This window comes from Eretmochelys imbricata, chromosome 5 (genome assembly GCF_965152235.1).
Source record: "Eretmochelys imbricata isolate rEreImb1 chromosome 5, rEreImb1.hap1, whole genome shotgun sequence".
Classification (NCBI taxonomy): Eukaryota; Metazoa; Chordata; order Testudines; family Cheloniidae; genus Eretmochelys; species Eretmochelys imbricata.
The window spans coordinates 15,658,678-15,686,198 of NC_135576.1; the positions used below are offsets into that span (position 1 = coordinate 15,658,678).

At 44.3% G+C, this 27,521-nt stretch overlaps 1 protein-coding gene across 3 annotated transcripts in view; it reads right to left on the bottom strand.

Annotated features, from left to right (window-relative positions):
• DYM (dymeclin) overlaps positions 1-26,547 on the bottom strand; it is a 382,693-nt gene extending 356,146 nt beyond the window's left edge. For 2 of the 3 annotated variants that reach the window (XR_013346107.1, XM_077816662.1), the window contains exons 1-2: positions 26,396-26,547; positions 205-276 (exon numbers count right to left, since the gene is read on the bottom strand). The gene's annotated coding sequence lies outside the window, so the exon portion shown is untranslated. The remainder of the gene's footprint in view (positions 1-204; positions 277-26,395) is intronic. The other variant, XM_077816663.1, reaches the window with a different exon arrangement.
• Positions 26,548-27,521: the final 974 nt, after the last annotated feature.

A 27,521-nucleotide genomic window follows, 5' to 3' on the forward strand; every position in this document is an offset into this window, starting at 1 on the left:
TAGTATTGTGTGTTTGTACATCACCTACAACAACAGTTCCACATTCCTGATTGGAGCCTCTGGGCAATACTGTTATTAATAAGAGACTAACTTTTCACATTTGAAGTGGCTGCCAAACATAGTAAATTAATAAGTTCTAGCTTTAGTTAAAACGCTGAAATGTTGATTTACTTCTGTTTCTACGTAATAAGAAGTGCTTCTTACCTTTGGAACTCGAAGATTGCCAGAATGAGCCAAACGGATGCTCTTTTCCTTTAAACAAGGTAGATTAGAGCACTACAAAAAATGAGAAAATAAAAGATATCTATATAATACTGTGTATTCAGCATTAACCAAGTAGTTATACTAAGACGTCAAAGTATTGATTCACTAAGTGAGCATATTGGTACTTTGAGAATTATACTTTATAGAGCACATTTCATCTGGAAACATTATGCAGTTAATGAATAACCATTCTATATTCACTAGTGCATTCTATTTTATGATCGTATAATCCTAATGCAAACCTTGCCACCAAGTTAGTGGCAGGTTGCAATACAAAGAATTCCCCAGGCTGCTGAAGGCCCAGAAGAGCATTTAAAAGTCTCTGTTCAGACATTCATATTTTCTTTCACATTATCATACTCATCCAGTATGACCATATCATCTCACTCTGAATGCCTTGTGATTATTCGTACTTCAATAGCACCCAGATGCCTTGATCAAGATCCCTTGTGTTAGGTACTACACAAACATAGCCCTTATCCCAAACACCTAACAAGAGTAGGCTCACAGAATAGTCCAATTGACCGGCTTCATTTAACTACTCAGGTGCACAGTTACATGTGTAAGTGCTTGCAGAATCAGGGCCTAAGTTTATAGTTCACTGGCTCTCCCCAGTCTATTGCATAAAGTTTTAACTTCTTGCCTTTGCCTTCAAGCTTCTGTATAACTGTCCCTGCCTAGATATCCAATCGAGTCTCATCACATCTTACGCATCCTTGAATCTTCTACTCCACCAACAAGGTCAGCTTCTACGCTCCATTTGTCTGCTTATCACCATAACAATGCTTTATTCATACCACCCCCCAAATATGGAATGCCCCTCATTGTGATCCATCAAGTAAAAACTCTCAAGATTCACCATTCCTACTATTCTCACAAGAAGACTATTATTATTATTAACAAAAAGGTCTAAATGAACCAAGACTGATGAATGCCTTAACTGACTGACTGCATGACTGTACCGCTGTAACCTCCGTCCTTCCTTAACCCAGCCCCTTTCTACACACCCCATCTCACCATATTTTAAAGTTAGACTGTAAACTCTTCACCACATCTAACCCACTTTTGGGCATGGTGTGACTTTTTTCATTATCCACAAGTTTTAGTTGCTGTTTTTCTTCCAGTTCTAACACTTCCAAAATCTGGACATGAAGTCTCTGCAATGGCTTACTCTAATTTTTAAACTCACTTCTATGCAAGGAATACCAGTATCATTTATGCTGAACAATTTTACAGCATGGCTCCTTTAAGAGTGAAGTGAACTGTCAAGTGACCTGTGCACTACACAACCTAACAGTTCTCTGAGCTCCATAGGCATTAAAGACAAATAAAGTAGGGAGAAGTTTGAAATAGAAAGGGACCTTGGCCCTGTAAAGCTTTAACAAGAACACTACTTTCCACTGTAAAGCTGTACAATTCAGAGCTTCAGCTTATCTCAAACTATGTAAGCTACACTATTTGCTTTCTGCTCACTCCCACGTGCAGCAAACTGGGAAAAGAATTTGCCACAAAAATAACTAGAAGTCACAATCCAAGGTCTATGGCAGCTCATCAGAGCTAAACGACACCTCCCCCCACCCCCCGCCAAGTGTCCTTGGTGCCACTGCTCTTCCAACAAAGCTGTGAATATCATGGTCCCCCTGATGAGTGTTGTCTGTGGACTTGTCTGACACACTGAACTTGTGCAGTTCTCCACTCTGGCAGGTAGGCTTAGTTTGGTTTTGGTTTTTCTTTGACAGAGGGCGGAGGGCTTTTTGGCACCATTAGCAAGGAAGAAGGATGCAGGAATCTCAGTGACAACTCTCTTCCCTTAGTAGATGCTGTTAACTTGTGCTAGACAATCATTACAAACCAACTTCATGCACTTATCCAGCAGTAGCAGGAGAGGTGGTGAAATGCTTCAAGCAGTGTAGTTAGGGGTTGCCTTCTGTGCAACTGTCAGGGTGGATTTGATTTAAATCACTAGCCAGGAAGACTCAATTTAATCATGGATTTCTACATAAAAGTGCATTCTTGTTGGTTGTTACAACCTTAATACATATTCTTCACAACTCAGAGATAGATGAGACCCAAACTGGGTCTCTTTTACGGCCTGCTGCCATTATAGGTTTTCCCTTCTAGTGAGAGAATGGTATAGGAGATCTCAAATCAATGATGGCTACTCTCAGAAAGACCTCAAGACTTTTGGAATATTTTGCTCAAACAGTTTCACTTCTGTTTCCACTGTCTGTCCCTCCCTTCTCACATCTATCTCCAGACTTCTCCTTGTCCAGATCTATTGTGTCCCCAACAATCTTCTATTCATTGAACTTTTTGAAACTTTGCACTTGTAGAGAGAGAGGTAAGGGATTGACTCTGTACACAAATTTGCAGAGGGACAATAGGGTTGAGGTCTGTTATTTCTCACCTCTAGATATTATTTATTTAAAAACTTTTTTGCTGTTAACAAGCATGTTATCTCTGGAGACACAAACCCACAGTTTGAGAACTGCAAAACTAAGCATCTCTGATGGTATCTTCTAGACTGAGCACTTAGTCCCATTGGGTAGATAGAAAGATTAACCTAAATAATCTATACAGAAGCCCCTGGAACCCCATATCATTAGGTCCCTAATCCATGAACTATTGGAACTCATTTACAAAACTTTTCTTTAACATTACATGAATATATTGTCTCATACTATAGAATTAGAATTTATAATCCCTATTCCATGATGAGATATCTTTGAACTACAGACGCTCCCCAGGTTACGCAAGACCCGATTTATGCAAATCTGCACTTATGGAAAAAGCTCCGTAAGGCAGAAATTGGAGTTTTTTGGGGGAGGGAGGTTTGGCATAATGGTCGGGTATACGTTTCCAACTTACGCAAAACTCAAGTTACGTAAGGCGTTCCAGAACGGAATGATTGTATAAGTCGGGGAGCATCTGTATAATGTATCTTAATTAAAACTATCTTTAGATAGGCTAGGAAAAAGCCTTTTATAAAAAAAAATCTGATTTTTTTATTTTTTTCCACTCTTGCAATGGTCATGATTGTCTTGTCCACAGTTCAGTTTCTGTTCCGATTAATTCAATAGGCCTCCAGGGCCTTTGCCCATTTACCTGTGCAACAGTTCAACTAATGTTTTGGCAGCACAGAACATTCCCATGGTCCATTAGCCCTTTGAACAAGCAGCCCCTTTCACTACAATACCCTGATGAGCTGAAAACTTCCTTGCTCTAAACCAGTGGTCACCAACCCATCGATCACAATCGACTGGTCGATCCTGGAGCCTCTGTCAGTCAACTGCGATCTCCGTGGCCAGCAGCGCAGCAGGGCGCAGGCAGGCTGCCTGCCTGCCTGCTGTGGTCCCACGCCGCTCCCAGAAGTGGCTGACTGTTGGCATGTCTCTGCAGCCCCTGGGGGGGGGGGGGGTGAGGCAGCAGCTCCCAGCAGCTCCCCTTGGCTGGGAACCGTCTCTGTGGCCCCTGGAGGGGAGGGGGCAGTGGGTCTGCTCAATAATGATCCAAAGCAGTGCAAACCGACGCACATTCATTGTCGTTATCTAAGTCAGATGCCACTAGCAGAAAGTTGATTTTTTTTTTTGGTGGTTCAGGTTCTGAACTTTCTGTATTGGAGTGTTGTTCTTTTAACTCTTCTGAAAGCATGTTCTACACCTCCTCCCTCTCAGATTTTGGAAGGCACTTCAGATTCTTAAACCTTGGGTCGAGTGCTGCAGCTACTCTTAAAAATCTCACATTGGTACTTTCTTTGCGTTTTTTCAAATCTGCAGTGAAAGTGTTCTTAATATTAACATGTGCTGGGTGATCATCTGAGACTGCTATAACATGAAATATATGGCAGAATACGGGTAAAACAGCAGGAGACATGCAATTCTCCACCAAGGAGTTCAGTCACAAATTTAATTAACACTTTTTTTTGTAACGAGCATCAACAGTATGTAAGCATGTCCTCTGGAATGATGGCCAAATCATGAAGGGGCATACAAATGTTTAGCATACCTGGCAAGTAAATACCTTGCAATGCCAGCTGCAAAAGTGCCATGCAAACACCTGTTCTCACTTTCAGGTGACATTTTAAATAATAAGCGGGCAGCATTACCTCCCGTAAATGTAAACAAACTTGTTTTTCTGAGCGATTGGCTGAACAAGAAGTAGGACTGAGTGGACTTCTAGACTCTGAAGTTTCACATTGTTTTGTTTTTGAGTGCAGTTATGTAACAAAAAATCTACATTTGTAAGTTGCACTTTCACGACAAAGAGATTGCACTACAGTACTTATATGAGATGAATTGAAAAATACTATTTCTTTTGTTTATCATTTTTACAGTGCAAATATTTGTAATCAAAAATAATAATACAAAGTGAGCACTGTACACTTTGTATTCCATGTTGTAACTCAAATCAATATATTTTACAATGTAGAAAAACATCCACAAATATTTAATAAATTACAATTGGTATTCTATTGTTTAACAGTGCCATTAGTTTTTTTAATCGCACTTAATTTTTTTAAGTTAATCACGTGAGTTAACTGCAATTAATTAACAACCCTAATTTAAATCTGTGTGTTCCATCCCCTGAACTGAGGACTGACTTTACAGTTTAGGAATATGGTACCCACCCATATAATAGTACTACGTCTCCTCACTGTTTATTTTTGCTCAGTAACTGGAAAATAAAAATTTGAGGGCTATCACAATAATAGGGATGACATTTTAAATGCATGAATTTGACAAATTTTCTCTTTTCTAGTGATTACCTAACCAAAACAAAATCTATTAAAATTATTATTGTTGGAAGCATTCCCTAACATCAGAATGTTTGGTTACTACTGTATGAAAATTCCAGGGCAACTTTGTCCATCTCTTTCTTTACCTACTACACATATGTATCTAGAAATAAATTAAATTTCAAAACTTTAGCAATTCACTTTAAATTATGGTTAAAACTGGCAGCTGCGTATGATGTAAATCATGTCAAACCAAGCACTGTTTTGCAATCCAGGCAGATTTACCCAGGTTAGAGCTGGTGCTTTCCAGAAGAGACTTCCCTTGATACAAAAGCTGTAAGTATACTCATTTCAACCTTATGGCCCACTTTCCTCTCCCAAAGAACTTGCCTACTGGCCACAATACATTTCCACAAAGGAAATCTCAACTGGGCATCTGCAGTGCCTTGTAGGTATGGGAAAGATACTTAGACATTCATTAAGTTTGATACAGATATAACCTTTTTGCACAGATCAAGTGTTAGAGAGGCAATTATTTTGGCTGCTGTAATCTGGCCACATGTGAGTGTTATGCAGACTCTAAAATAGAGCTAAGTTTCACTAGTTTAAACATAGCTAGAAATCTGTACACTGTATAAAACTGCATATTGCACAGAACAAAAGTAATCCACCTTTGTTTAGCTTTTTTTTACATTCATCTACGTTACCTTGTACTCCACATTATGATTTCTGTCTTGTATTTTACCCCCAACCTATACCACCAGAGTCAGCTGCTCCTACCACTTGCTCTAAATTAAAATAACTTTGCCAATCAGTTTAATTACCGCAAGGTACAATAGGTTTCCTATTTTGAACAGCATTTTCAGGCTCTGAAAAATGAGGATGATCTGCTTTATTCACCCTCTTGGATAACAGACCATCAGACACCAAATAGGATTTCTCAGATTTTAAATATGTCATTGTATCTGCTTTATATAAAAAGCCTTGCCATTTTATTTTTATGATGCCTAAAGATGAATTTGCAAGCCCAACTCTTAGTCATAAGAGTATTAAAGCATTAAGAGTATTAAAAACATATTGAGATTGAGCACAGCTGTCAAAAAATTCTAAGTTAATATAAACTGATATTTGCTAAAGAAAACTTCTGCTGCACTGAAACTCACAATACACTGAGCACCAAATACAGTAAGTAGTAAAACATTTTAGACATCCAGGGTCAAGCCTCTCAGCACGAAATCTAAAGTTTCCAAGGAGGTTTGTTCCTCATTTTTCTCCCCCCAGCTAGAAGAAAAAATTGAGATCAGACAGTTAGTTTCTCCAGTACCAAGAAATGTCCAGTAGCAGAACTGCAGAGGGAATAGGGGGAGAGACAAGCGGACTGAGCTCTCATGTGATCATGGGAAAGGTTTAAACATACACAAGGTTAGACCTGTGCTCTCCACAAACAACTAAAAGGTTGGGATGAAGGGTTCTAAAAAGAGTTCCTCAGGGCCTAAATCACACAGTGAGGGTTTTAAAATGTATTAAATATTTCCTAGATCTGGGCAATCTATCTATTCCTACAAACACCAAAAGCAATTACTGCCACTGCCTAGAACTAGCATGTTACCTCATATTATATGCAGTGAAAGAAACTAGTTGTAGGCACGTTTCACAGTAGCAGCCATGTTAGTCTGTATTCGCAAAAAGAAAAGGAGTACTAGTGGCACCTTAGAGACTAACCAATTTATTTGAGCATAAGCATCCGAGGAAGTGAGCTGTAGCTCACGAAAGCTTACACTCAAATAAATTGTTTAGTCTCTAAGGTGCCACAAGTACTTCTTTTCTAGTTGTAGGCACAAAATTTAGATTGCAGAATCAGTACCTCACGGCCCAAGGCACTAGAGAGATGCATAATGAAAAGACAGTGCTTGACTTACACCCTAATATAAAACGTACTGTGATTAATTAGAATATATTTTAAAATAAGTATTTCCCAGCCTAACTGTGAACCCAAGAACAACATGCTAGAGCAGGGCTCGGCAACCTTTCAGAAGTGGTGTGCCGAGTCTTCATTTATTCACTTTAATTTAAGGTTTCACGTGCCAGTAATACATTTTAACCTTTTTTAGAAGGTCTCTCTCTATGTCTATCTAAACTATTGTTGTATGTAAAGTAAACAAGGTTTTCAAAATGTTTAAGAAGCTTAATTTAAAATTAAATTAAAATGCTGATCTTATGCCACCGGCCCGCTCAGCCCGCTGCCAGCCTGGGGTTCCGTTCACTTAGGCCGGCAGCAGGCTGAGCAGGGTCTGTGGCCGGGACCTCGGCTGGCAAGGGGCCAGCAGCCAGAACCCCAGACCAGCAGCAGGCTGAGTGGGGCCAGTGGCCGGGAACCCAGACCGGCAGCGGGCTCAGCGGCTCAGCCTGCTGCCACTCAGCCCACTGCCGGTCTAAGGTTCCATCCGCCGGCTCCTTCCAGCCAGGGTTCCGGCTGCCAGCCCCACTCAGCCCGCTGCCAGTCTGGGATCCCAGCCCTGCCCATATAGAGTGGGTTCCTACCTTCTCCCTGGTTCTATCCCATTCTCTTCCTCTCTCTCTGCACTGAGCTGAGGGTGGGAGTGCACTGAGCACAGGGCTGGGGGTGAAGGAGCAGGCTGGGGGTTGCGGTGTAGGGTCTGGCCAGGAGCTAGAATGAGGGAGGGGGCTCGGGGTTGGGGCAGGAGGTTTGGGTGTGGAGTGCTTACCAGGGAAGCTCCCATTTGGTGCGAGGGGTGCAGGTGGGAATGTGTGTGGGGGTGTGTGCAGGAACTCCCGTTTGGTGCTCAGGGTGGGGGTGGGAATGCGGGGGGGTGCAGGAGTCAGGGCAGGGGGCTAGGGGTGTGTGAGGAGGGTGCAAGAGTCAGGGCTGGGGTCATGGGGGGGTGCAGGGGTCAGGGAATGGGGGGACTGGGTATGTGTGAGGGGTGCTGGAGTCAGGGCTGGGGTTGTGGGGGGTGCAGGGGTCGGGGCAGAGGGCTGAGGGTGTGGGGTAGGGTCGTGGGGGTGCTTCCAGCCCCCTGCTGTGAAACTGCTCTGGGCAGGAGGCTGGAGGGGATATGCCCTGATTCCACCCCCCTTCCCCAAGGCCCTGTCCCCACCTCTTCTCCGCCTCCTCCCCGGAGCAGAGAGCGCTCTGCAGTTCCGCTTCTCCCCCTCCCTCACAAGGGACTTCTCCTCTCACTCCCTGCCACCGATCAACTGGAGGGGCAGGAACGCAGCACTCTGGTGGAAGAGGCTGGGGAGGAGGGAGCTTGCCTGCCAGGCAGTAGCAGCCGGCAGGACCAAGCTTCATCACCCTGCCCCGTGGGGGGGGGGGGGCAGCGGAGAAGAGCGGGCAGGATTTTTAATGGCACATTGCTGCCTGCTGGGGTCCCGGCCTGGGTTCAGCAGTGGGCTGAGCGGGGCCAGCAGCTGGGACCCGGCAGGCAGCAGCGTGCCATTAAAAATCGGCTCGCATGCCGTATTTGGCACGCTTGCCATAGGTTGCCAACTCCTGTTCTCCAGTAAGGAAACTAGAGAGTGAAAGTGACTAGGAAACATCACAATTACCAGTTTTGTTTCACTGTAGAGGCTGAGTATTTTATTTATTTCCTGAGCACCGTAAGTGTCCTCTGCTCTATTAAATGCAAAAAGAAAAACAGCAAGAATTGGAACCACTCCATTGCAACTGAGGCATAATTAGTAAGGGCGTTGATAACACAAAATATATACAAACAGACAACTCTCTTAAAGATCTCATTCTAGACTCTGCATATAAAAAGATCATAGATGCAACTTGGAGCACTGAGGAGAATCCCTTAGGATTCCAACAAGACGACACTGGGGAAATTTCTTAGTGACTATTCTCTTGGTAAACTGCTACAAACAACAGATACTAACAGCACAGGGCCCAGGCTTCACAAGCATACAAACAAAAAGGTTCCCTAGACAGAGATGACCACAGCATGACTATTTAACCATGCACTGAAAGTCATTACCTTCGCAACTTTGGCTGCTACAACATATATCTTCAACACATATGGGGATAGCAAGCCCAATCCTTTCAAAGGAGGAGGAAGACTCAGTGAACAGCAAGGATAAGTCTGAGCATTTTATCACTATACTGGGAACTCTCCACAGAGATAGTGCTGGGAGTTACTGCAGTACACCCTGTACTTGCACTCCAAAGCAGCAAAGCAAGCCAATGGACACGTGCAACAGTATGAGAATAGTGGGTGCCGTGAAAATATACGTTACTGATGGTTTCTTTAAGTCAGAACACTACAGTGTGTGTATGAAACACCTATGTGCATCACACTAAATCTGGGCAAAATTTCCTGCATTCTCTCCTATGACACTTTGAAAAAGCAAAGAGAAAAAGGAAGAAAGGAGAACCACTTTTTCCAGTTGTTACAGAGCTCATCTGGGAACGAGGAACCCAGAGTTCATTTCCCTGATCTACTACAGACTTTCTGTCTGCCCCTGGGCCTCTCTGTCACTCTATTTCCCATCTATAAAATAGGAATAATACCACTTCTCTACCTGTGAGTTCACATACCTGGGGTCCACTATCGCACTCAACCTTTCACTTGAAACAGAACTCAACATCCGCATTGGAAAAGCTGCCACAACAATGTTTAGACTGAACAAGAGGGTATGGGAAAACAACAAACTGACAGAACGCACAAAGATCTGTGTCTATCGTGCATGTGTTATCACCACATTTTTGTATGGGAGCGAGACATGGACCTTATACTCTCATCAGGAAAAGAGGCTCAACAGCTTTTATATGCACAGCTTTTGTTTAATCTTTGGAATCTCCTGGAGGGACAGAGTCACCAACACTGAGGTGATCAAATGGGCCAGCAATACCCACCATGCAAACACTCCTCAAACAGAGATGCCTTCACTGGCTTGGGCTTGTGTGCCAAATGAATGATGGGTGCATTCCAAAGGACATCCTCTACAGCAAATTGGCATCTGGAAAAAGACCCAAAGGACGCCCAAAATTGTATTTCAAGGATGTGTGCAAGTGAGACCTCAAAGAAATGGACATGGATGTGGACAAATGGGAAGATCAGACTCAAGACCGCAGCCTATGGAAACAAGAGCTTAACAGAGGACTCCGGAGTTATGAGAGGAAGCTGTCCAGCTTAGCAGAGGAGAAAAGACCTCGCAGAAGGCAGAGCCCAAAGCCTTGAAACATCACCTTTAAATGTGACAGATGCGGCAGAGATTTTCTCTCTCAAGTGGGTCCCTTCAGCCACGTTCGCGGCTGCCGTAAAACCAACTGAGTAAATTCTTTACCTCTCAGGGATGCATACCCATGGTCTCTCAAGACTGAAGGATGCCTACTACTACTACCTGCAACGATAAATTAAAGATTGCAAGGCACTCAGATACTGCGATGATAAATTGTTTTGAATCTCATCTTACTCTTTTCACTAGTATGTTTATCTAAAATAATGAACATTGTAAATGGAACAAAGTACAGATGGCAGCACCAACCAAGGCATAGCAAACACACTTGTTATTGAACTATACTGAAATCCAACAATATTTAGGTTTCAGAGTAGCAGCCGTACTTGTGGCACCTTAGAGACTAACCAATTTATTTTGAAGTGAGCTGTAGCTCACGAAAGCTTATGCTCAAATAAATTGGTTAGTCTCTAAGGTGCCACTAGTACTCCTTTTCTTTCAACAATATTTAGTTAGTCCTCCCTTATCATCCCCATTTACTCTGGCAGATCTGCTAGGAGGAAAGGAAGATTCCTTCACTATAGATTAGTCTTTTAGACACTTTTTAAGAGTACTGTATCACCAGCTCATGATGAAGGATTTTTCTGCATTTCAAAAACATTTTTAAATCTTATGCATGTTTTTTGGAATCCCCCTTGTTTAAATGGGCTCTGGGCCTATCAAGTTAGGACCCTGCCAAACAGAACATCCCTCCAAATCTCTTTTCTCACACACGCACACACACACACTCCAATGTCCCTCCAAATATCTCTCTCTCTCTCACACACACACACCCCAACTCCAAACCCTACCAAGTCACAATTCCTCCCCTCTCAAAAAGGTCACCACCCCTAAAATACCTGCCTGGCCCCTTTCCCAGTGGAGATACACCTGCCCAAGGGAGGCCACTTCCAATGTGTCTCCCTGTGAGCTGGGGAGGCTCTGCAGAGAGGGTAGGTGTAGGGTAGGAAACTACTCTCTGTAGGAATGTGCTACTTATGGTGTACTGAGCATGCTCAGTAACATTTGCTGAAGCCACTGCCCTTCACCCTGCCCTTTCTAGACGTAAGATTCTGCTGACTGCTTTTTAAAAAGGTTAAAAAAGGCAAAGGAGGCAAACCGAAGGAAGGTGACCAGGGTCTGAGCAGGCAGCGAAAAGTGACTAATCGGGGGGGGGGGGGTCCAGCAGCTGGAGGCAGGGTTAGGGTAGGGTCTGAAGTGCAAAATTGAGGGGGGATGGACCCAGGGTTAAGCCCAGGGGTGAGGCGCTGCCAGAGGGTGCCAGAGAGCAAAACCCCACCACAGGCAGGGGTATGGGGGGTAACAGTTACCCCAGTGGACTGAGACACCAGTGTTTGCAAAAATGGGGGGGAAAGGGGGCAGAGGGGCTTTTTTATTTACCCTCCCACAGGACAGTACCTGTCAGCATGGGCTTTCCAGGGCTAGGTTCTTAAAGGCACAGGCATCCCAAAGCCTAGTCTCTGCAGCTCCTCTTTGTCTGATGTAACCTACTGAGGTGCTGCAGTGACTTAATTGACTTAATTCAGTGAAATATTTTACATATACCCCCCTCAGAAACAAAGAATCCCTAATACGTGTATCTGACTGCATAGAGTCTCATAGCAATTCACCCATTTGTCTTTGCTGCTGCTGGGACTCTCGGGACTTCATCATTTAGCTTTGTCATTGTGCAGATGCATGTCATTTCACTATTTAATTTATATTTTAACAGCAAATACTTTTTGCAAATATGTATAAGTAAGTTTATGCTAGTAGTTTTAGCAATGACATCTGTGTTTCTAGTATTGCACTTGCTATTTTTTACTGTGATTTCTAATTTGGAATTTTTAATTCTAACTTTTTCTTCTTATTTTTAGAGCAGAAGTTTATTCTGTTGGGTCATGTGAGTTCCCATCTGACTGAATTTATGGACTGGTCTCAAAAACTTTGTTTTCATTCAATCCACCAATGTTGATTGAATTTTGCAACTGTTATTTTGCCTATCAATCCAGCCCTTAGTGTTTTTCCGCATACCACTGCTTGTGTGTACAACTGGATTCTCAGATATTCAATAAAGGCAGTATACTATCTCCTATAACAGCTTTCTCAAAGGAAAAAAATCTATTGTAACTTTTGCTGAACATTAGAACTGCCATAATGGGTCAGACGAATAGTCCGAGTAGTCCAGTATCCTGTCTTCTGACAGCAGCCAGAGCCAGGTGCTTCTAAGGGAATGAACAGAACAGGCAATCACTGAGTGAACCATCCCACTGTCCACTCCCCCCATCTGGCAGTCAGAGAACCGTTTAGGGACCACAGAGCCTGGAGCTGCATCCCTGATTATCTTGACTAATAGCTGATGCACCTATCCTGAGGGACTGATCTAATTCTTTGTTGAACCCATTTATATTTTTGGCCTTCAAAATATAATGAATACACATCTACAACCCCAAGATACTTTGACAACCACAAGAATTCTGAAGACATGAGTTATACACCCTGAAGTCAAGACATTTTAATAAATACATGATATTTTGTTCTTATGCACCTCTTTGTTCCCGAGCCTTTAGGGTGCAGTAAGGCCAGTTCCACAAAAGCTGGAGCCCAAACATATGAATGAATCTTAGTCTACCCTCATACTTTTCCTATTACCTCTCCCAAACATTTCATATACCTAAGGTCATATCTACACTACAAGTTACGGCAGCATAGGCTCACTACGGTTACTATGTCACTTGTGTGCATGCCTACTGAACTCCTTGTCTCAGTGTGAGGGTACTCACCAGAAGTACTTGCATAGAGTCAGAGTGAGGTGCACCATGAATAGATATCCCACTGTGCAACTCATCACAGTCCACCATACTGTATTTTGGGAAGCTTTGGTTTGGCATTGTATGCTGGGGCCCAAACAGGTCGCACGGGGCGACTGTACTCATGGGATCAATTTCCCATAATGCATTGTTAACCATCCCCTAATTTTATATGTATCCCATAAGTAAACATATATATAATGTTTGCACCTTTTTTTTTTTTTTCTAAACCCACAAACCTGCCTGGCCCTCCTCACTCCCTGCCATCTCACACAGAAGCATGGAGCCTGATGACTCTCCACTATTGTCAGGAACGTTGCAATCCCAAGGTGCATGATCCTTTAGTATTTGCAGAGCAACAAGCATAGAAGTGGGGTGTGACATTATACTCCATATTCTTTATGAAAATATGCTTATGATATGGATATGACATAGCTAAGATATACTTTATGCAAGATCATTGATAAAGTTATGACCTACTGAATGTGTTTATCCAATTTGTATGCATGTATCATTTTTGTATCTGAAGACAGGAACACTGACCATGTCTCTGTATTTCAAATGTGCTATGTTGGATGAGGCCAGACAATGTGAGTGGCTCACTGAAGAAATGCACACAAGCATAAGGAACTGTGTGCAACAGAAACCTCTCAGAGACAGCTCTACACAATGGGAACTGTTTGACACAGGCAATGGCAAAAGAACCTTCCAGCAAGTGCGGAGGGAGATTTAAAAAGGGGGACAATGACAACATGAGGGGGCCTCACTCTCCCTCGCTCTGGGAAGACAGGCACTTCAGCCTACTGAGAATGAGAAGGATCTGACATTATCAACCACTGAAGAATAATTCAGGTGTGTATAATATCTCTTGTGTCTACACTTGCAGACATAGGCCTTTTCCTCACTGCTAAAAACTAATGAAAAAAAAAAGACACAAAACAAGTTAAGGTTTAACAGTAAGGAAAAAGGCTCAAGAAAATGTCTCAAAAATTAAATGAGAGAGCAATGAGATGACACGTGAGCACCACGGCTCTGAGTGTAATTTTTGTGGTGATACCTTTTTGCTCCGTGTGCGTGTGTAACAGTGACAAAAGTGGAAGTCTGTATAAAGCACAATGGCAGATTTTCTGCCTATGAGCTTGCTTTCAAAAGGAATTAACATGTATTTCACATAACATTTATAATGCTTTTCACTACTATCAATATTGTGTGTGCATTCAATGTTTCTTTACTAATAGACTGTATGACCTACTACGCAGTGGAAAGGGACTAATAAAAGATTTCTTTTTAAATGCTCAGACTTTCATTAAGGGTTTTTCATACAATAGCTATGAAACAGTGTGTAATGTTCTCTTCTGTGATCAATACTCAGTGAAATCTTTTGAGGAAAAAATTGCACAGGTATTGGCATATAAAAGGAGTGACACATCCAGAAGGAATGAATAAAGCAGGAAGACTTAACCTGCATCGATTTGCTGCCAACTTTTCTTTGGAAGGTAAGCAATTCTTTTTCTCATGTAATAAATATACAGAACACAATAGAATCTTCAGCATATACATGATGGTCCTGATCTCGCAACACTGGGATTACTTGAAGTGTTAAATTTACCTTCACTGGGACTAGGATTAGTTTTCTTCACATTTCCAAGAAAATCTCCTTTGCCTACTACAACAGGGCCTCCTCGGTTCCACTTCTGTCTCGGTATACAAACCACGCACTGATCCTTGTTCTGGTTCAACACCCTGTGCAGTTTATTTATAATTGAGTCCCACCTACAGATGTCAGCTGTCCAGTTTTCTACTGGAATGCCTGGTCGCAAACGGACCCTTGCAGCTCTGGTCAGCAACGCTGACTGGGCCGGTAAAAGTCCAGTCAGCGGCGCAGCATGGCTAAGGCAGGCTCCCTGCCTTCTGTGGCTCCGCATGACTCCCGGAAGCAGTGGCATGTCCCCCACTCCAGTTCCTAGGCAGCCAGGCGGCTCTGCGCACTGCTCTGCCCCTTCCACAGTCACTGGCTCCGAAACTCCCATTGGCCCAGAACCGTGGCCAATGGGAGCTGTGGGGGAGGTGCCTGTGGATGGGACAGCGCGCAGAGACGTCTGGCAGCACCTCGCACAGGAGCCGTAGAGGGGACATGCTGCTGCTTCTGGAAGCCACCTGAGGTATGCGCCACACCGAGACTGCACCCCTCACCCCCTCCTGCGCCCCAACCCCCTGCCCCAGTCCTGATCCTCCTCCCGCCAGCCGAAACCCTCGGCCCCAGCCCAGAGCACCTTCCTGCACCCCAAACCCCTCATCTCCAGCTCCACCCCAGAGCCTGCACTCCCACACACAACCCACCCCCTGCCCCAGCCCAGAGCCCCTTCTCACCCTAAACCTCTCATTTTTGGCCTCATCCCAGAACTCACCCCTAGCCCAGAGCCTGTACCCCCTCCCGCACCCCAACCCCTTGAGCCAGCCCAATGAAAATGAGCGAGTGAGTGAGGGTGGGAGAGAGCGAGCAACAGAGAGAGGGGTGATGTAGTGAGCGGGGGGCAGGCCTTGGAGAAGGGGTCCAGCAGGGGTGGGGCCTCAGAGGAGGGGCAGGGCAAGGGTGTTTGATTTTGTGTAAGTAGAAAGTTGGTAACCCTAGTCCTACCACCTTCACAAGCGAGGGGAAAGCAACTGCTCTCTCCTTCTCACTGCCTTCTTTCCCCCCTTTCCACTTCCTTCCTGTGCCTGGCTAATGGCTTAATTAGCCTTTCTGCTGCCCCACCCACAAATTAGGCACAGGGCTGCTTCATCAGCTCCCATCAGCTATGCCTGATTGGAGGTGCTATGAACAGAGTGCTGACTCAGGGTTTCTTACCTAGCACTCTGTCACACCTACATATGTAGGCACTGTAACAATGTATTTCTCAGTTATATGACAAGAGTATGAAATATAAATATTACCAAAAAAGCCTAAATTGTATCTTTATTTCTCAAGTATGTTATCCAGTGTATCCTACAAACAACAACAGTCCATAAATGTTCATTGAGCAACGACTTCTAGTTTAAAATTTTTATTTAACATCTACTTATAGTCATATATTGAAATGTTTCAGAGTAACAGCCGTGTTAGTCTGTATTCGCAAAAAGAAAAGGAGGACTTGTGGCACCTTAGAGACTAACCAATTTATTTGAGCATAAGCTTTCGTGAGCTACAGCTCACAAATGTCACTCACCCACCCCTTACCAAAGGCAGAATGTCCCATTCTGTATTCAGCTATCTTGTATATGCATATGCCTTATAATAAATCTAGGACTTTGAAAATATCTGATAATTGCTTAAGCTCAGCAGGTGATGTCATCATATCTCCATCTTCTCTGATTATCAGAGGGGACACTTTTCCATTCCGCCAAAGGAAGCAAGATTGTCGTTGTGCACACCAGGAAACAAGCCCTACACAACTCTTTGAACAGTATCATGACAGCTCACAGGGTAGACATCAAGGAATAGTCAAAACGACAATTGCCATGAACACAAATTACTATTGGCCTGGGATGACAAAAGACATTGCCGATTGGGTCTGTACCGGAATAAAACTAAATCCTGGAATATTTACTTTATATTTTAAAGACAAAGTTTACATTTACATTGCAAAGAACAGTAATTATACTTTTGCTGTAAAAGTACAATCCCTTCCCTTGCAATAATATTTTCATACAAGAATTTTAATGTCATCCTATTATTCCGTCTAAACTAGGTTTCGCGATGTCTGCATTGCCAGAAAGTGAGAAGGGAATTAAAGCTGGATATCACCCTGAAAAGCATAAAGGTGAGTTTTCAACTCTGAGACATCTACTAAATTTCTTCAGAATTTCCTTTTACCTTCCTTCCAGTGTCAAAGCATTAGGAATGTTCTTAGTGTGAACTGCATATATATGACATCAAGTCTCATTCTCTTCCCTTAAAAACCGTTAAGAAATCTTATAGAGAGTCAAAGGTAATTGCTTATTATCCATTTTTACCATTGCTACACAATGAGGCCTTTAATTCCCAGCGAACGCAATGCATGTCAGTGGCACAACAGAGTGCAACAATGAGCTCTATTGCTCCTTGCACTTCTGTATTTCTGCAGGTTTATTATTGTATCATTTTTCTTATATGTATTCCTATATTACTTTTTTGTTGACTTCTTTTTATTCTGTTTTTACAAATGGAAATTAGATTCTGATAGTGTGGCTGTGTAACCCACATCACAATGTTCAGTATGCTTACTACTTATGATCTTATTGAGAATATGAAATAAGAGAAATCCAAAATATGACTCCAACTGGTTCCCTTACATACAGGTCATTCGGCCCTTTGAATTGGTGGGAATGGATTTAATAGGACCATTACCAGCAACAAAGAAGGGATACCAGTATATACTGACAGCCACAAACTATCTTACAAGATGGGTTGAAGTATTTCCACTTCGAAATAAGTCAGCATCTGAGGTGTCAAAGAAAATGTACAAAATTATACAGCGATTTGGATGTCCACAGCATATACTGACAGATTGTGGGTCAGAATTCATTAATGATGTAAATACTTATTTCTGAGGTTGTTTTTGACTATGTCTTAAACCATACTTTCAGAACACAGATAGTTGACAGTGAACATGGGCTTCATTGCCCTTGTGAGTTTTTCTTTATGAGCATTTTTTCAACAAGTTTCTATGAACTCCCACTCAACTTTGGCAAGGATTACTGCTGGTCACCCCATCAGAGTTGCTATAACGTTTTATTCTTTGGTCTCTTTTTAGCCACCAAACCTGTCCAAAGGAAAGTTTATGGCATAACTTTTTTTCTTTCAGTATAACCGAGACATTGGCAAAAAATTGGGAATACAAGGTAGCTTCATCAGCCCATAGCACCCACAAACCACTGGATTGGCTGAAAACACAAACAAATCCATTAAAAGGTAATTTTAGGGCTGGGAAAATTACAGTATTAATAGCAAGGAGAATGCACTATGACAGAAGCTACAAGTTGCTTCAAAATTTTAGTAAATTGCAAGTCTATTGTCTTGCATTTCAAGAAAAAAATAATCATACCAATGCACTAGGATGGCCTCTTTTCGCCCTTTGGATTGCATATAATTTCTCTCAGTAAAGACAGTCCTTTCCCCTCCCCCCCACAAATAATCCATCACCATTTGTTACAGAGCATTGCGGAAGTTGGTTGATGACACTGGGAGTCATTGGGACAAATTTCTTGGTGACATTTTATTTTCTTTGCAATCAAAACCAAACATAACAACCAAAATGTCACCCTTTTGACTACTGTATGGCTTTGAAGCAACATTGCCAGGCCAAGCCTCAGACAATTACACGGTAAGTGTCTTTGAGAACCATCAACTTTCTGGTGCATGTGTTTATTCTGTGATTGTTCATTTTACAAAACACAACTCCTTTTCTATTTGTTTACAAAGCCAACAGATTTTGAGAAACTCAGTGAGGAATACTACAAAGAGTACAGCATAAATATGAAATCTAGCTGTGATGCTGACATTGAACTGGCTATGAGTAATATTTCTAAAGCACAAGAAAAGCAACAAATACAGTATGCCAAAACTAAGACTTGTAAACATGGGAAAACAACATTTGAGGTTGGGGACAGCGTCATGTTACTGAATGCGAGAAGGAAAACAAGAAAGGGACGGCCGCTGCAACCTACCTACCGTGGACCATACAAAGTTACCACTGTAGAGGGCAAAACAGTTAAATTAGACAGGTTTCAGAGTAACAGCCGTGTTAGTCTGTATTCGCTGTAGCTCACGAAAGCTTATGCTCAAATAAATTGGTTAGTCTCTAAGGTGCCACAAGTACTCCTTTTCTTTTTTAGTTAAATTAGAAACCATCTCAGGGAAACTTTTAGGATCCATGTACAGTATTTCCCATTTAAAACTATTTAAAGAGCCTCCAACATTAGCTGCTGAAAACAGATCACAGGAAAACATGGAAATGGAAACTGTAGTGGATGACACTGTAAAAACAGCCACCTCAGAAGAGGTAGGAGAAATGGGAGGCAATACATCTCACAAGCCTCACGACAGCCACGTGATAAAGGTAGAGGTCACACACACAGAAGAAGAGGAGTGTGTAGTGGCAGAAGTTGCAAGCAGTCATCCAAGTGATGCTGATGACATGCCTATGGAGGATGATAAAGACAAAGAATGGTTTCTCAAAGGTATTGCTTACCACACATTTGTTTTTAAAGAATTTGTTAACACTTTGCATGTTGATAGCTTTCATGTAAGAACAGTTTCATGATGGTCAAACAGAGGAAAAAGTAATTGCATTACCATGCACGTAATATGCATTTGGTTTTGTTTTTTTCGAGTAAAATTCATAATGATGCACAAGATTGCGGACAGACTGGAGGCCAAAGTAAGAAAAATCAGTTTGTATGACGCTGCATTTTGTGACCTGATGCTAGAAAGATGACTGACCGACGACATACGTTGAAATAGCTATAAACACAGAAGGTGACTGGATTGATTGCTCAGATGTTTTCAAATGTTAACTATTCTTTCAACATCTGTTGTAGGTTATTGATGCGTATCTGTGTTGTGTGGTCGAGAAAGCAAGTGGAAAGATAGGCCACTTATTGTGATGCTACGTGGAAATAGCAATTATATCAATTATCAAACTATCAGATGAATATGTGCTAAGACATGTTTAACTGCACATAGCCTGGAATTGTGAATACAAACCTCTAATTGCTGCATCTCACTGTACTTACTGCTGCCAAACATGTACTCAGAAGTAATTTGAGGTATATACCTGAGATACAATCCGTGACATGTACAGAGCCACATTAGTTTTGATATACAGCTCAGTGCAGCCATGATAGCAACACAAGTATATGCACTGCTTAGTCAGTTCTTAAAGTAAGTACAACAGAGCACATGCGGTCTTAAAAACGTAAGATTTGTCAACTATCTTACATATGTTTTTTGTAACAGTAAGGATCTTTTCCATGCCCTTTTTTAAAAAATGAATTCCATTGTGTTTTTTGTGTGCCACATTAACAATTTCCTGGAGTGTTAACAGGTGCAAGCCATCTCCTCAGTAGTTGCTACTAGCATTCTGTCAGCCAGAGCAAGCCAAATGAAAATGGAGAAGGTAAACGTTAACAAGCTTTCGTGCCCAACATGGGCAATTCCCATTTTCAGAAAGGCAGTTAAGCACAGTCTTAAGAAACAGTAAAAACTATTATGGCAGAGTTCATTCTGCTCCTCGGTGGGTTTCCCGCTTCCACTTAGCGGCAGGCGGGAGTATTCCTCTCTCCCTCAGAATTTCCCCATGCCCCTGGGCTTGCTGTGCACACCTTGCCTGAGCAGGGTTCCTCCCAGCCCCCTCAACGGGGGGAGCGGGAGGGGAGGCTCTTAGTCTGTGGTAACACCTCCAGACGTGGTGGCGACAGACCAGATACCCATTTCAGTCTCTCCCCTCTGGTGGCGTTTCTTCCCTCAGACCTCCAGGGTTTGGAAGGGTTGTTAGCCCTGTTGGACAGTGTTTCCCCTGCCCTTTGCCTCTGCACCTGTGGGGTTTCCCTCCTGGTGCTTGTCAGCGTCTGCACACCCACCTTTCCAGTGGTACGCATTTCTCCCACAGTTCCTATCACGCACCTCTAGCTGGCTGGAGGGAAGGCTCTTAATAGGTTCTGACAAGCCCCTTGATTTACCCCAGGTGTCCCAATTATGGTGAAGTAACCCCTGCTCAGTTACCAAGGGAAAAGGGGCCTGTTTATCCTGGGGCTAATATACCTGCCTTCCACCACTCTCCTATAGCCATCAGGCCTGACCCCATCATACTATGCTATGTTGGGGAATGAGTAATAGTAAGCATGTCCTAAAATTGGGAAATACAATGTAATCCACACTGACTGCTTTGCTTCACAGGCAAATATAACTGCATTTTTAATTCTTCTTTCAATGATCACAGAGTGGAATTCTGCGAAGTGATATAGTCGTGCTTCCTTTCAACTCTCCAAATCACTGGGTTATTGTGGTAAGATGCTTTCCAATGTTATACTTTGCGATTATCTGCACTTAATATATTATTACATAGGATTCAAATAGAGCTGTGTACCAGTGACATAATTTCCTGTTATACTGGGCTTTTAATAACTTCAATACATGGAAAATGAAAATGGAACTGTAATGTAAATCTTGAAATTCTGCAGTTTAGAAAATAAAACACTAGTGCAGAGATTGTGTTATTCTGTTTGCAATGTAAATATAAAGAATATAGTCTGCACTGTTGTATTCAAGGAACTAACAATAGGATTTTCTCTTGTGTATTAGTAACACACTACCAATGATAAGATCTGCATGCAATGTTTAGAAAAATCATTAGAAAATTGTTGCAATTATCATATTTCCAATAACATATGTTGATGCATGTTCACTTACAGATAACACTAATGGAAACCAAAGAGTTGGTAATAATTGACCCCTTGGGTAATGAGATGACATATGAAAGAGAATTCCTGAGGGATTGGAGGTGATTTTTACTTTCACAGTTCACATGTATTGTTATTGTGAAAATTGTTTTTAAAAACTGTTACAATGAGGATATCATCTTCCAGATAGCGACAAAGAGAAATGGAAACACCATGCACTTGTGCTTAATAATGGACATTGAGTGAACTTGTGAGATTTGAGCACAGCTAACTACTTCACTGAAAAAAGAACAGGCGTACTTGTGGCACCCTAGAGACTAACAAATTGGTCACAAAATACTAGCATTTAGCAAGAGTTATGAGGTGTTAGTAGCAACACTGGCCACAGCAAAGCAAGTGATATATGTAGCATAAGACTCAGATACAATTATATGAAACCAAGTGCATACATGTGATCATTCAGTCCTTGCAAGCAGAGAAAGAAAGGTTTACAAAACATGTACAGAAATTGCAAGAAAAAGCAAAACCCTCTTATACAGTTGGCTACTGTACTTCCTTCAAATTTCAGGTCTTTCCTCTACCAGCAAACAGCAAAACTGTCAGGGAATTGGAAAACCAAAATAGCGGAACACAAGAGACAAAGTGATGGGCACAACTGTGGACCACTAATCCTAAAGGTATTCAATACCAGATGTTCAATATTGATTGTTAATGATACATGATTATGATGTTTTTTCCAATTAGAAGTGTTATTAGTTTGCAGAAACATATTTACAGTATAAAGACTACAGTACTATAGAAACCACACAAGCAGCTCTAACTACATTTAGAAGAAAAATAGCAATTCTTTTAATGAAAGAGTCAGCTAATAACTTTGTTACATATACTTAATGGGCCCATAGCATATGGGAAGATAACTGAAAGAATGGAATAAAGTCATATCACAAAGAGTTATCTTAATACACCTACAATGGGATATGTCACATATTTGATTCTCTAATGGTGAATCTGCATGAATAATGTCTGTAAGTACTATTAAAAATGTGGTGGGAGTGAATGGTTGCTATTGATCAAGCAGTGAAATCTATGTCGATATCTTTATAGACCACCAGCAGTAAACCAAAATTTGGAAAATCATAGAGTGAGGCTCCAAATAAAATTTCAACTATGAGCCCCACACCCCACCCCCAAAAAGGAAAAGTATTTGCAAACCAGTAATTTTTTTGGTGTAATTGATACTAATGAATAAATCAAGCCTTCTATTTACAGTTTTGGTCACAATATAACCATTATTTGACATTTTATTGATTTTTTCAGAGAGTGTGGAGGACTACTGCTTATACTGCAATTATGTGACTTGCAAAAAAAAAAAAATAAAGATGGCATGATGGTAGGAAACACAAAATGGTATGAGAAACACACACCATATATCGGAGCAGAAAAGTAAGGAGAATATTTTTATGTGCAGTACAAGAACAAAGCTCATGGCCGAAGATGTAGCCAGTTGCATATTGTCCCAACGTAATAACCTGCCTAAGGATCACGATTTTTGTAATAATTCCACAGTAGCAGGTATTTCCACTACTGCTGATAGTCATATCTTGAGTGATTATATGTTGAAACAATATTATTTTGTAACTTTTACCAGTTAGTTGAAATGATCTGTACAATTGTTAGTTTTGTGATTTAATTTTCTCATCTATTACTTATCAAAGGTGCAGTGCGACTCTTGTAAGAGGTGGGCACATGTGCACTCCTTCCAGAGGGAATCAATGAAGAAAACCTGACTGATAGGAAGAAAGAGTACAGATGCAACAAGTGTTCATAGTTCAGCTATTTAACTAAAACGTACATTGTAGAATGATTTTGTTAAGAGGAGTATTTTGGTTTTCTTCAAATAACACTGCTGAAATATAAATGAGAAGTAGAGAAATGTAACAGTACTATACATTTCAGTAAAGAAAAAAGTGTTAATAACTGTATCTATAAATATGTCCAGATGCTTGTTGGTTTTTTTTAAATAAACTGTTGGAATGAAAACTAAAATGTTCTTGTTTCTGTATCTTGTTACAATAGTAAAGGTTTTATATTTTGAAAAATACCTCTCTATAGTTGAGTCCACATTTACAATGGGGATTTCACAATGGTAACAAATTGTGACAAGGCATCAATCATCCCTAAAGGTTTTCTACCTTTGAACTTTCTCATGCTGTGCTCTCAGGTTGATGTCCCGTCACATTCATACCAAATTGGGCCAGAGGTACCCTCCTCCATCACACTTTGCTACCCCTGGACCAGAGGAGGGGAAAGTTGAGAGGAGAAACTGGAGGCACACAAGGTGATGTGACTTGCCCAAGGTTACACAGCAAGTCAGTGGAAATCCTGGCTCACTTCCCTATATTTTTCTGCAGAATCCCAAGTTATAAACTTTCTGGATTCCCCTTGTAAATTCTTCAAAGGCCTCTCTAGTATACTCTCCTGCTGTATTTCCAGCAGCAGCAGCTATTACCTGGCAGGTTCATCAACTGAAACTCTCATCTTTCCAAATGTCATCTTGTGTGTATTTCATTTTGTGTTGAGTGAGAGAAGCCAGATGAAAATAGGGAGTGTGACTGGGATGGGCATGTGCAGAGCTGAGCCAAAAGCTCTGGGAAAGATAGAGAGATCTGTCTGATACTTGTTTAGATCACATTCTGTCAGCTGCAGTATTCAGCATCAATTATGCTCCTAATGTAAATAGCAGGATAGATTTGTTTATTTTGCGAGGCTGCTTCACTGGCTCATTTATTTGTTCATGGGAGAATCCTGAACCTCTAAAAAGCCATTCACCTCACTGAAACCACCACACTGTTTGTTCAATAGAACACTCTGCCTCCCCACTAGGTCTGTCTGAGTTTGAGATCCTCAGTAGCAACAGTTATAATCATTCTACGCCATGTTTTATAGAGATCATGAGCACTTTACCAACTGCAGGCCCAGTTATAGCTCTAAAGCTTGAACAATGGGGTGGAGGAGGAGAAGGTGGTACATCTTCAAGCAGTGGTGGTAGGAGAGGTGTTTGTGCTGGTGGAAGCGAGGGGAAGCCTCGGGGCCACCAGGAGCGCTGTGGAGTGAGGGTTGCCCTCACCAGTATAGAGTAGATGTAGCAGTATACACACCACACAGTGCATGGCTTCTCTAGGGTGCTCAGTATAGCTCAAGGGTGGGCAAACCTTTTGGCCTGAGGGCCACATCGGGGTTGCAAAACAGTATGGAGGACCAGGTAGGGAAGGCTGTGCCTCCGCCAACAGCCTAGCCCCAACCCCCATCTTCCCCCTCCCACTTCCTGCCCCCTGACTGCACCCCTCAGAACCCCCGACCCACCCAACCCCCTCTGCTCCTTGACCCCTGACCACCCCCTCCCAGGACCAACCGCCCCTAACCGCCCCCCCCAAGACCCCAACCCCTATCCAACCCCCCTGCTCTCTGTCCCCTGACTGCCCCGACCCCCATCCACACCCCCGCCCCCTGACAGGCCCCCCAACCCATCCAACCCCCCCGCTCCTTGTCCCTGACTGCCACCTCCCGGGACCCCCCGACCCTAACTGACCCCTCGGGATCCCATCTCCTATCCAATGACCTTGCTCCCTGTGTCCTGACTGTCCCCCCCACCCCCCAAAACCTCCACCCCATCCAACTGCCCCCTGTCCCCTGACTGCCCCCTGGGACCTCCTGCCCCTTATCCAACCCCCACCTCCTCCTTACCATGCTGGTCTGAGCAGCAAGACAGGCTTATTGGAAAGCCTGGGAGGTGGGCGGGCGCAAGCCGTGCTGCCACCTCGCATGCAGGGGAGGGGGGAAAGCAGGGGAAGGGCCGGGGGCTAGCCTCCCTGGCCGGGAGCTATGAGGCCGGGCAGAACAGTCCTGCAAGCTGGATGTGGCCTGCGGACCATAGTTGGCCCACCTCTGGTATAGCTGGTAGTGCCTTCTGCCCCTACCCATCTGCCAAAATTTCAGGTGAGCATAGATGGCCCTCAGTAAGGGAAAGAGGAAATCCAAAATACTTCTCTCTCTCCTTTCTACCCAACCCCCAGAGAATAAAATATAGCTGCATGGAGACAAACCCATCTGGCTCATCTTTACCATACAGACTTCAAAATGTCTTTCTGAACAAGCCCTTTCATCTCCAATGAGCTATTACCACAGGAGCTCCCTGGAATCTACACTCCCTCTGATCAGAAACCTTTCCCAGTCGAGGCAACAGGACAAGTGCATTGCTGCCTGTGCATGCCTGCCAAGGTGACGAACTATAACGGTCGGAGATCGCACCAGCACAGAAGTATACTGAAGGCCAAGCCTAACGAAATTCAGAGTTTAAATTATCCACCTGTCCCACATCCCACTGCAATGAATCCAGGCAGGGTCGTTTGGAAGCTGAACACTTTATGCTTTCACCCTACAGCACTGTCAAGTTTTAGTAAATTAGGACACGTCTGCACATAAAAACAACCCTACGTACCAGTAACTGCTAATGGCAACAATTCACTACCTCTCCCTGCTCCGGGTAGCACAGTCCGACAGTGTGAGAAACTGCTCGCTGTAGGAATTAGCTACATCAGGTGTAGCACGTTCCTACAGGGAGCAGTTTCTTACATTACACCACTTCTTCCTCCACCTGCCACCCGCTATCGCCCGCCCCCGCCCCAGCCCCTCCCCCCATCGCAACCCCCAGTCCTACTCCCCCCCTCACCCCCACCGTCGCCCCTGACACCGCCCCCGCCCCCCAACCGCCATCTCCCGGGCAGCAGCGACCCCCACCCAGACACAACCAACCGCCAGCCCCACGTCTCGAGCCCCAGCCAACCCTAAGCCGCCCCTCCAGGCACCACCCCCCCTCCCCAGAGATGCTCAGCCCGCACCTTGGGAGGGGGGAAAGGGGGCGGAGACTCACCTGGCTCCCGCTCCCGTGACAGGGGGTGAGGGGCGGTGGCTGTCGCGCCCCTCCCCGCGCGGCTGCCGGGCTGGCTCGCTCTCCGGACACCCCACACACCCGCGGCTCTGCCGGGATCAGGCCGCGTCCATCTTTCCACGTCGTCACCGCCGCAGCTTCCCCTCCCCCCGCTGCGTCCGTCCGCGGCCAGCGACAGGCGAGGAGGAGCATGCTGGGAAATGTAGTTCTCTGCGGGGGGGAGACTCTGCGTGAGCGCTGGAGGAGCAGCCTGCCTAACTCCTGCTGAGCGCGTCCACGAACGGGGAGAGGGGGGCCTGCCCCAGGTCGTGTGCCCCTAGGGGGAGGGCAGGAAGAGAGGGGAGGGGACCTGCCCCAGGTCGTGTGCCCCTAGGGGAAGGGCAGGAAGAGAGGGGAGGGGACCTGCCCCAGGTCGTGTGCCCCTAGGGGGAGGGCGGGGGACCTGCCCCAGGTCGTGTGCCCCTAGGGGGAGGGCAGGAAGAGAGGGGAGGGGATCTGCCCCAGGTCGTGTGCCCCTAGGGGGAGGGCGGGGGACCTGCCCCAGGTGGTGTGCCCCTAGGGGGAGGGCAGGAAGAGAGAGGAGGGGACCTGCCCCAGGTAGTGTGCCCCTAGGGGGAGGGCGGGGGACCTGCCCCAGGTCATGTGCCCCTAGGGGGAGGGCAGGAAGAGAGGGGAGGGGACCTGCCCCAGGTCGTGTGCCCCGAGGGGGAGGGCGGGGGACCTGCCCCAGGTCATGTGCCCCTAGGGGGAGGGCAGGAAGAGAGAGGAGGGTCCTGCCCCAGGTAGTGTGCCCTTAGGGGGAGGGCAGGAAGAGAGAGGAGGGGACCTGCCCCAGGTCGTGTGCCCCTAGGGGGAGGGCGGGGGACCTGCCCCAGGTGGTGTGCCCCTAGGGGGAGGGCAGGAAGAGAGAGGAGGGGACCTGCCCCAGGTAGTGTGCCCCTAGAGGAGGGCGGGGGACCTGCCCCAGGTAGTGTGCCCTCAGGGGGAGGGCAGGAAGAGAGGGGAGGGGACCTGCCCCAGGTAGTGTGCCCCTAGAGGAGGGCAGGGGACCTGCCCCAGGTAGTGTGCCCTCAGGGGGAGGGCAGGAAGAGAGGGGAGGGGACCTGCC